Below are 9648 nucleotides of genomic sequence, written 5' to 3'. Positions count from 1 at the left end.
GACCAACTGGGGCATTGGGCATAGCCTAAAAGATATTTTAGAGGCTCATAAAGGTCCATTTACAGGCCAAGGGCATAAAGGACTATATGAAATCCTAACAACATCATGGCATGCTCAATTATCTCTTAACTTAGCTATGTTAGGCTCTTTAACCATTGTTGTAGCTCACCATATGTATTCCATGCCCCCTTATCCATATCTAGCTACTGACTATGGTACACAACTGTCATTGTTCACACATCACATGTGGATTGGTGGATTTCTGATAGGTGTCGCTGCGCATGCAGCCATTTTTATGGTAAGAGACTATGATCCAACTATTTCGATACAACGATCTATTAGATCGTGTCCTTAGGCATCGTGATGCAATCTTTCAGCAAAGATGTGAATTAGGAAGGATTGGTCGACGAAATATGAACCAGAGATTGAATCTTAATATACCTCAGAACAATACATTTTGTTACCGCGAGATATATTGGCAGCTGCGGATCGTTTGATTGGAATGAAATTTGAATGGGTACACTTGACGATATGAATCATTTGAAAAATAAGCGTATTCGTTCTGTAGCGGATCTCTTACAAGATCAATTCGGATTGGCTCTGGTTCGTTTAGAAAATGTAGTTAGAGGAACTATATGGAGCAATTAGGCATAAATTGATACCGACTCCTCAGAATTTGGTAACTTGACTCCATTAACAACCACTTATGAATCCTTTTCGGATTACACCCATTGTCTCAAGTTTTGATCGAACAAATCCATTGACACAAATAGTGCATGGGAGAAAATTGAGTTATTTGGGCCCGGAGGATTGACCGCGAACTGCTAATTTTCGGATACGAGATATCCATCCTAGTCACTATGGACGCATTTGCCCAATTGACACGTCTGAAGGGATCAATGTTGGACTTATCGGATCCTTAGCAATTCATGCCAGGATTGGTCATTGGGGTCTCTAGAAAGTCCATTTTATAAAATCTTTGAGATCAAAAAGCACAGATGCTTTATTTATCCCCAAGTCGAGATGAATATTATATGGTAGCAGGAAATTCTTTGGCCTTGAATCAGGGTATTCAGGAAGAACAGGTTGTTCCGGCTCGATACCGCCAAGAATTCCTGACTATTGCATGGGAACAAGTTCATCTTCGAAGTATTTTTCCTTTTCAATATTTTTCTATTGGAGCTTCCCTCATTCCTTTTATCGAGCATAATGACGCGAATCGGGCTTTAATGAGTTCTAATATGCAACGCCAAGAAGTTCCGCTTTCGTTCCGAGAAGTGCATTGTTGAACTGGTTGGAACGCCAAGTGGCTCTAGATTCAGGAGTTCCCGCTATAGCCGATCACGAGGGAAAGATCATTTCCACCGATACTGACAAGATTATTTTATCGGGCAATGGAGATGCTCTAGGCATTCCATTAGTTATGTATCAACGTTCCAACAAAAATACTTGTATGCATCAAACTGCCCGGGTTCGGCGTAATTGTGGGCAAATTTTAGCGGACGGTGCCGCTACGGTTGGTGGCGAACTGCTTTGGGCAAAAACGTACTAGTAGCTTATATGCCATGGAAGGTTACAATTTTGAGGATGCGGTACTCATTAGCGAGCGTCTAGTATATGAAGATATTTATACTCTTTTCACATACGAAAATATGAAATTCAGACTCATGTGACAAGCCAAGGTCCTGAAAGAATCACTAACGAAATACCGCACCTAGAAGCCCATTTACTCCGCAATTTAGACAAAATGGAATTGTGATGCTGGGATCTTGGGTGGAGACAGGCGATATTTTAGTAGGTAAATTAACGCCTCAGGTGGCGAAAGAATCATCGTATGCTCCAGAAGATAGATTACGGGCCATATTTGGGATTCAGGTATCCACTTCAAAGGAAACCTGTCTAAAATTACCTATAGGTGGAGGGTCGAGTCATCGATGGAGATGGGTCCAGAAAAAGGGGTTCTAGTTATAATCCGGAAACGATTCGTGTCTATATTTCACAGAAACGCGAAATCAAAGTAGGCGATAAAGTAGCCGGAAGGCATGGAAATAAAGGGATCATTTCAAAATTTTACCTAGACAGGATATGCCTTATTTGCAAGACGGAAGACCTGTTGATATGGTCTTCAACCCATTAGGAGTACCTTCACGAATGAATGTAGGACAGCTATTTGAATGCTCGTTTGGTTAGCAGGAGTCTACTAGATAGACATTATCGAATAGCACCATTTGATGAGAGATATGAACAAGAGGCTTCGAGAAAACTAGTGTTTTCCGAATTATATCAAGCCAGTAAGCAAACAGCGAATCCATGGGTATTTGAACCCGAATATCCAGGAAAAAGCCGAATATTTGATGGAAGAACGGGAGCCCTTTGAGCAACCTGTTATAATAGGAAAACCTTATATCTTGAAATTAATTCATCAAGTTGATGATAAAATACATGGGCGTTCCAGGACATTATGCACTTGTTACACAACAACCACTTAGAGGAAGGTCCAAGCAAGGAGGACAACGGGTAGGAGAAATGGAGGTTTGGGCTCTAGAGGGATTTGGTGTTGCTCATATTTTACAAGAAATGCTTACTTATAAATCTGATCATATTAGAGCTCGCCAAGAAGTACTTGGGACTACGATCATTGGAGGAACAATACCTAAACCCGAAGATGCTCCAGAATCTTTTCGATTGCTCGTCCGAGAATTACGATCTTTGGCTCTGAACTGAATCATTTCCTTGTATCTGAGAAGAACTTCCAGATTAATAGGAAGGAAGCTTAATCGGAATGAATCAGAATTTTCTTCTATGATCGACCGATATAAACATCAACAACCTGAATTGGATCAGTTTCTCCCCAACAAATAAGTGCTTGGGCCAAGAAAATCCTACCTAATGGAGAAACCGTTGAGAGGTGACAAACCCTATACTTTTCATTACAAAACCAATAAACCGAAAAGGATGGATTATTTTGTGAAAGAATTTTTGACCTATAAAAGTGGAATTTGCGCTTGTGGAAATTATCGAGTAATTGGAAATCAAAAGGAGGGCCCTAAATTTTGTGAACAATGCGGAGTTGAATTTGTTGATTCTCGGATACGAAGATATCAAATGGGATACATAAGGCTGGCATGTCCAGTAACTCATGTATGGTATTTGAAACGTCTTCCTAGTTATATCGCCAATCTTTTAGACAAACCTCTTAAAGAATTAGAGGGTCTAGTATACTGCGATGTGATTTGATCGAAATTATTATTTTACAGATTAGAATGAGAAACTGTCATCCCATTCAATCGAATTGGGATGCCCTGGATCTGACATGTCTCTGGGAAGAGTAACATGAAGCTCAGAATTATGGGCGTATTCAATACTCCCAAATAAAAAGGGAATTGGTCTATGGTCGAGTCAGTAAAAATAAATAACTAGGAATTTTGAGTTGTACCTCGAAAAAAAGACTTTTTTTGTGAATTAACTGTTCTCATTTCTTTTAGTTCTTTAGAAAGAAATGAAATTATGTTCAAGGAAACAAATATGTCATGGTTGCAGGAGTCTATACATCGCATATAGGCTTAGGCTTTAAGTTAAGGGCATCGGTATAATCGTCGAGGTACCGCAGGACCTAAGAGATCGAATGGAAGGGTACATAGACAAGTAAATCCCTTATGACACTCTTTAATTTAAGAGGATTCAGCATTGAGGGGAAGTAGACTACTAAGAATTTCACATTTCATTTATGTCCTAATTTTGAATTGAATAAAGAATTAAGAAAATCTAAATCAATAAAAGAAGAATCAATCAATGAAATGTTTCTGGAACTTGAGTAAAGAGTAGACCTTTGGGGGGTTCTAGAATTTGAAAGCGAGAACTCCTTTACTTTATCTTTATTTGGTGTAACTATTTGAGCCGGATGAGAGGAAACTCATGTCCGATTTTGAGGGGGGATTCTGCAGGGCCCTATCCTAATTTTTCTTTGCTAGGCCCATCGCTAAAAACCTACTTTCTTACGATTACGAGGTTCATTCGAATATGAAATTCAATCCTGGAAATACAGTATCCCACTTTTTTTTACTACCCAAGGTTTCGATACATTTCGAAGTCGCGAAATTTCTACCGGAGCAGGTGCTATTCGAGAACAATTAGCTGATCTAGATTTGCGAATTCTTATCGATTATTCGGTGGTAGAATGGAAAGAATTAGAGAAGAAGGCCTCACGGGTAATGAATGGGAAGATCGAAAATTGGAAGAAGAAAGGATTTTTTAGAGACATGGAATTGGCTAAGCATTTTATTCGAACAAATATAGAACCAGAATGGATGGTTTTATGTCTATTACCGGTTCTTCCTCCCGAGTTGAGACCGATCATTCAGATAGATGGGGGTAAACTAATGAGTTCGGATATTAATGAACTCTATAGAAGAGTTATCTATCGAAATAATACTCTTACCGATCTATTAACAACAAGTAGATCTACGCCAGGGAATTAGTAATGTGTCAGGAAAATTGGTACAAGAAGCCGTGGATACATCTTGATAATGGAATCCGCGGACAACCAATGAGGGACGGTCATAATAAGGTTTACAAGTCGTTTTCAGATGTAATTGAAGGCAAAGAGGGAAGATTTCGCGAGACTTTGCTTGGCAAACGAGTCGATTATTCGGGACGTTCTGTCATTGTTGTTGGCCCCTCACTTTCATTACATCGCTGTGGATTGCCTCATGAAATAGCAATAGAGCTTTTCCAGACATTTGTAATTCGCGGTCTAATTAGACAACATCTTGCTCCGAACATAGGAGTTGCTAAGAGTAAAATTCGGGAAAAAGGGCCGATTGTATGGGAAATACTGCAAGAAGTTATGGGGACATCCTGTATTGTTGAATAGAGCGCCTACTCTGCATAGATTAGGTATACAGGCATTCCAACCTATTTTAGTGGAAGGACGCGCTATTTGTTTACATCCATTAGTTTGTAAGGGATTCAATGCAGACTTTGATGGGGATCAAATGGCAGTTCATGTACCTTTATCTTTAGAGGCGCAAGCGGAGGCTCGTTTACTTATGTTTTCTCATGAATCTCTTTGTCTCCAGCTATTGGGGATCCCATTTCCGTACCTACTCAAGATATGCTTATTGGGCTCTATGTATTAACGAGGGAATCGTCGAGGTATTTGTGCGAATAGGTATAATCCATGGAATCGAAAAAGCTATCAAAATGAAAGAATTGACGATAATAACTATAAGTCTACAAGGAGCCTTTTTTGTAATTCCTATGATGCGATTGGAGCTTATAGGCAGAAAAGAATCAATTTAGATAGTCCTTGTGGTCTGGTGGCGACTAGAGCAATGCGTTATTGCTTCAAGAGAAGCTCATCGAAGTTCACTATGAATCTTCGGTACCTATCATGAGATTTATGGACATTATCTAATAGTAAGAAGTTTAAAAAAAATTCTTTGTATATACATTCGAACCACTGTTGGTCATATTTCTTTACTGAGAAATCGAAGAAGCTACAAGGGTTTTTTCGGCCTACTCATATGATACCCAATCATATGGTATCTAAGCTAAAAATTTATGACACCAATATGAATTCGGGTCTCCGGTTCAACTAGGACCCCAGTTCCTGACCCGACTTTCTACCAAAATCAAGATCGAGAAAAGGAAGTTTTCCAATCATTGACTCAAACCCATTGGCGAAGTCCACTCAGCGGAATAGGGGTATTTATGGCAGAACGGGCCAATCTGGTATTTCACAATAAAGTGATAGATGGAACTGCCATTAAACGACTTATTAGCAGATTAATAGATCACTTCGGAATGGCATACATCACACATCCTGGATCAAGTAAAGCTCTGGGTTTCCAGCAAGCCACTGCTACATCCATTTCATTAGGAATTGATGATCTTTAACGATACCTTCTAAGGGATGGCTAGTCCAAGATGCTGAACAACAAAGTTTGATTTGGAAAACACCATCATTTTGGGAATGTACGCGGTAGAAAAATTACGCCAATCAATTGAGATATGGTATGCTACAAGTGAATATTTGCGACAAGAAATGAATCCTAATTTTAGGATGACTGACCCGTTTAACCCAGTCCATATAATGTCTTTTTCAGGAGCTAGAGGAAATGCATCTCAAGTGCACCAATTAGTAGGTATGAGAGGATTAATGTCGGATCCCCAAGGACAAATGATCGATTTACCCATTCAAAGCAATTTACGCGAAGGACTGTCTTTAACAGAATATATCATTTCTTGCTACGGAGCCCGAAAAGGGGTTGTGGATACCGCCGTACGAACATCAGATGCTGGATATCTTACGCGCAGACTTGTTGAAGTAGTTCAACACATTGTTGTACGTAGAACAGATTGTGGCACCACCCGAGGGATTTCTGTGAGTCCTCAAAAGAGGACGCTTCCGGAAAGAATTTTTATCCAAACATTAATTGGTCGTGTATTAGCGGACGATATATATATGGGTCCGCGGTGCATTGCCATTCGAAATCAAGATATTGGGCTTGGGCTTGTCGATCGATTCAGAGCCTTTCGAACACAACCAATATCTATTCGAACTCCCTTTACTTGTAGGAGTACATCTTGGATTTGTCGATTATGTTATGGTCGGAGCCCCACTCATGGTGACCTGGTTGAATTGGGAGAAGCTGTAGGTATTATTGGGGCAATCCATTGGAGAACCGGGAACGCAACTAACATTAAGAACTTTTCATACCGGCGGAGTATTTACAGGGGTACTGCAGAACATGTCCGAGCCCTTTAATGGAAAAATAAAATTCAATGAGGATTTGGTTCATCCTACACGCACACGTCACGGGCATCCTGTTTTTTATGTTATCGGGACTTGTATGTAATTATTGAGAGTGAAGATATTATACATAAGGTGACTATTCCACCAAAAAGTTTTTTAGTTCAAAACGATCAATATGTAGAATCAGAACAAGTGATTGCTGAGATTCGCGCGGGAACATACACTTTAAATTTGAAAGAGAGGGTTCGAAAACATATTTATTCTGACTCAGAGGGGAAATGCACTGGAGTACCTGATGTGTACCATTCGCCCGAATTTATATATAGTAATGTCCATCTCTTACCAAAACAAGCCATTTGTGGATATTATCAGGGGTTCGTACAAATTCAGTGTAGTTCCTTTTCTCCACAAGGATCAAGATCAAATAAACATTCATTATCTTTCTGCCGAACGAAGATATATTTCTAGATTCTCAGTGAATAATGATCAAGTGAGACACAACTTATTTAGTTCGGATTTTCGGATAAAAAGAAGAGAGGATTTACGATTATTCAGAATTGAATCGAATAATAGGTACTGGGCATTGTGATTTCATATTCTGCTATTCTCCACGAGAATGCTGATTTATTGGCAAAGAGACGAAGAAATAGATTTATTATTCCATTTCAATTGATTCAAGACCAAGAGAAAGAACTAATGCTACATTCCCATTCCGGTATCTCGATGGAAATACCCATAAATGGTATTTTCGTAGAAAAGTATTCTTGCTTTTTTGACGATCCTCGATACAGAAGAAAGAGTTCAGGAATTACTAAATATGGGACTCTAGGGCGCATTCAATCGTCAAAAGGAGGATGTGATTGAGTATCGAGGAGTCAAAAGGTTAAGCCAAAATACCAAATGAAAGTAGATCGATTTTTTTCATTCTGAGGAAGTGCATATTTTATCCGAATCTTCTTCCATAATGGTACGGAACAATAGTATCATTGGAGTAGATACCCCAATCACTTTAAATACAAGAAGCCAGTGGGCGGATTGGTCCGAGGAAAGAAAAAAAAAGGATTGAACTGAAAATTTTTCGGGTAATATCTATTTTCCGGAGAAAGAGATAAGATATCTCGACACAGTGGCATCTTGATACCACCAGGAACGGGCAAAACAAACTCTAAGGAATCAAAAATTGAAAAATGGATCTATGTCCAACGGATCACACCTACCAAGAAAAAGTATTTTGTTTGGTTCGACCTGTAACCCCATATGAAATACCGGACGGTCTAAATTTAGCAACACTCTTCCCCAGGATAAAGTATGGAAAGGTGTCTATAACTTCTCCGTTAGGACCTACCCCCAGCCTAGAGTAGCTAGGTGGGAAGTAAAATTAATCCTTGTTCGTACATGGGTTTTTCTGGGACAAAATGAGCCACTTCGAATAGGTTCATTGCTCCGGCCCAGAATACGATTAATCCGGCATGGGCTACATGAGCCCCCAATAGTTTACCGGATAAATTGATAAGCCGGGCATTCCCGGCCCACCAAGCGAAACCGGTGGTTTCTTGGTCACGACCGGCTAAAGCTAAAGTTCCATTAAAGAGCGTTTCACGGGTAGAACCTCCTCAGGGAATATAAGGTTTTCATGAGGCTGATCTTGAGCTGCCATCCGCACGAATACCTTCGTTTAAAAGAATATTTTTGTAGAAAGTCTCAAATTCAGGATCTTCTGCTGCACGGATTTCCTGGGAAACGAAGTCCAGGCACGTAGGTTCAGAGCCAGACTGACTACTCCAAGAGCACTCATCCATAAAACCGGTTACTGGTACAAATAACATAAAAGAAATGTAACCAACGTTTATTGGAAAAGCAACCCCAAAGATTTGGGACCAAAAGCGGTTAGCGGTGACCATTGAATAGCTCTCTTCGGCTTGAGTTGGGTTAAAAGCACGGAATGTATTTGCACCATCACCATCTTCAAATAAAGTATTCTCTACGGTAGCACCATGAATAGCGCATAGCAGAGCCGCGCCCAATACACCGGCAACTCCCATCATATGAAATGGGTTCAATGTCCAATTAAGAAATCCTTGAAAAAGAGGATGAATCGAAATATAGCTGCTACACCAAAACTAGGCGCAAAAGAACCAACCAGACTGACCTAGTGGATAAATCAGGAATACAGAAACAAAAACAGCAATTGGACCAGAGAATGCGATTGCGTTATAAGGTCGCAATTGAACAGATCGCGCAAGTTCAAATTGACGTAACATAAAACCTAAGTCCGAAAGCGCCGTGAAGAGCAACAAATGTCCACAGACCACCTAATTGACACCAATGAGTAAAATCTCCTCAGCTTCAGGACCCATAGTAACAACAAAGAATGCCAAAACCATTAGCAGGGTAGAAACTGCGGCGGTTAAGAAATCTGTAGCCTTCCAAATAGGAGCTGGCCAATCCATGAGTATACCACGAAGTTACAAAGGTTGTACTCTGTAAACCAACCCCTAGAGCGAAATAGGCACAAGGAAAGAGCAATAGGCCGGACCAACTCATAAAACGAAACGGTCCCTTACGTAAATCAGTCATCCATAATATCAAATAAATCATTTCATCTTGCAATTTACCAAGGGCTATAGTCATAGTAATCCTCCTATTCAACTACTTCAACCATTTCTGAGCACCTTATGTTATGGGGGCGCTGGGGATTCGATTTTTATGTATGATTTGATTTCTCGTGCACTGCCCCTTATAATTAATTGGTTCTGAATATAAAAAATATTTTCTTGTATTGGTCCATAACCTGACTTAGGTAAATCACATGAACTCAATTCGTTTATTCTTTTCTATTTTTACTAGTCGTCTGGAACCATGAATTGTCTTATGGCTCATCAATCAGATAG

The 9648-nt window shown here is 39.8% G+C and overlaps 4 pseudogenes; 3 read left to right on the top strand and 1 right to left on the bottom strand.

The window, feature by feature from the left end:
* The first annotated feature begins 308 nt into the window (after nucleotides 1-308).
* On the top strand, nucleotides 309-2777 carry LOC128289001 (DNA-directed RNA polymerase subunit beta-like; annotated as a pseudogene).
* A 1434-nt stretch (nucleotides 2778-4211) lies between these two features.
* On the top strand, nucleotides 4212-5280 carry LOC128289000 (DNA-directed RNA polymerase subunit beta'-like; annotated as a pseudogene).
* A 432-nt stretch (nucleotides 5281-5712) lies between these two features.
* Nucleotides 5713-7621, top strand: LOC128288999 (DNA-directed RNA polymerase subunit beta''-like; annotated as a pseudogene).
* A 521-nt stretch (nucleotides 7622-8142) lies between these two features.
* LOC128289002 (photosystem II D2 protein-like) lies at nucleotides 8143-9388 on the bottom strand (annotated as a pseudogene).
* Between the last annotated feature and the right edge of the window lie 260 nt (nucleotides 9389-9648).

This window comes from Gossypium arboreum, unplaced genomic scaffold (genome assembly GCF_025698485.1).
Source record: "Gossypium arboreum isolate Shixiya-1 unplaced genomic scaffold, ASM2569848v2 Contig00375, whole genome shotgun sequence".
Lineage (NCBI taxonomy): Eukaryota > Viridiplantae > Streptophyta > Magnoliopsida > Malvales > Malvaceae > Gossypium > Gossypium arboreum.
The sequence above is the reverse complement of the archived record's forward strand: the minus strand, read 5'-3'. Positions and strand labels throughout refer to the sequence as shown.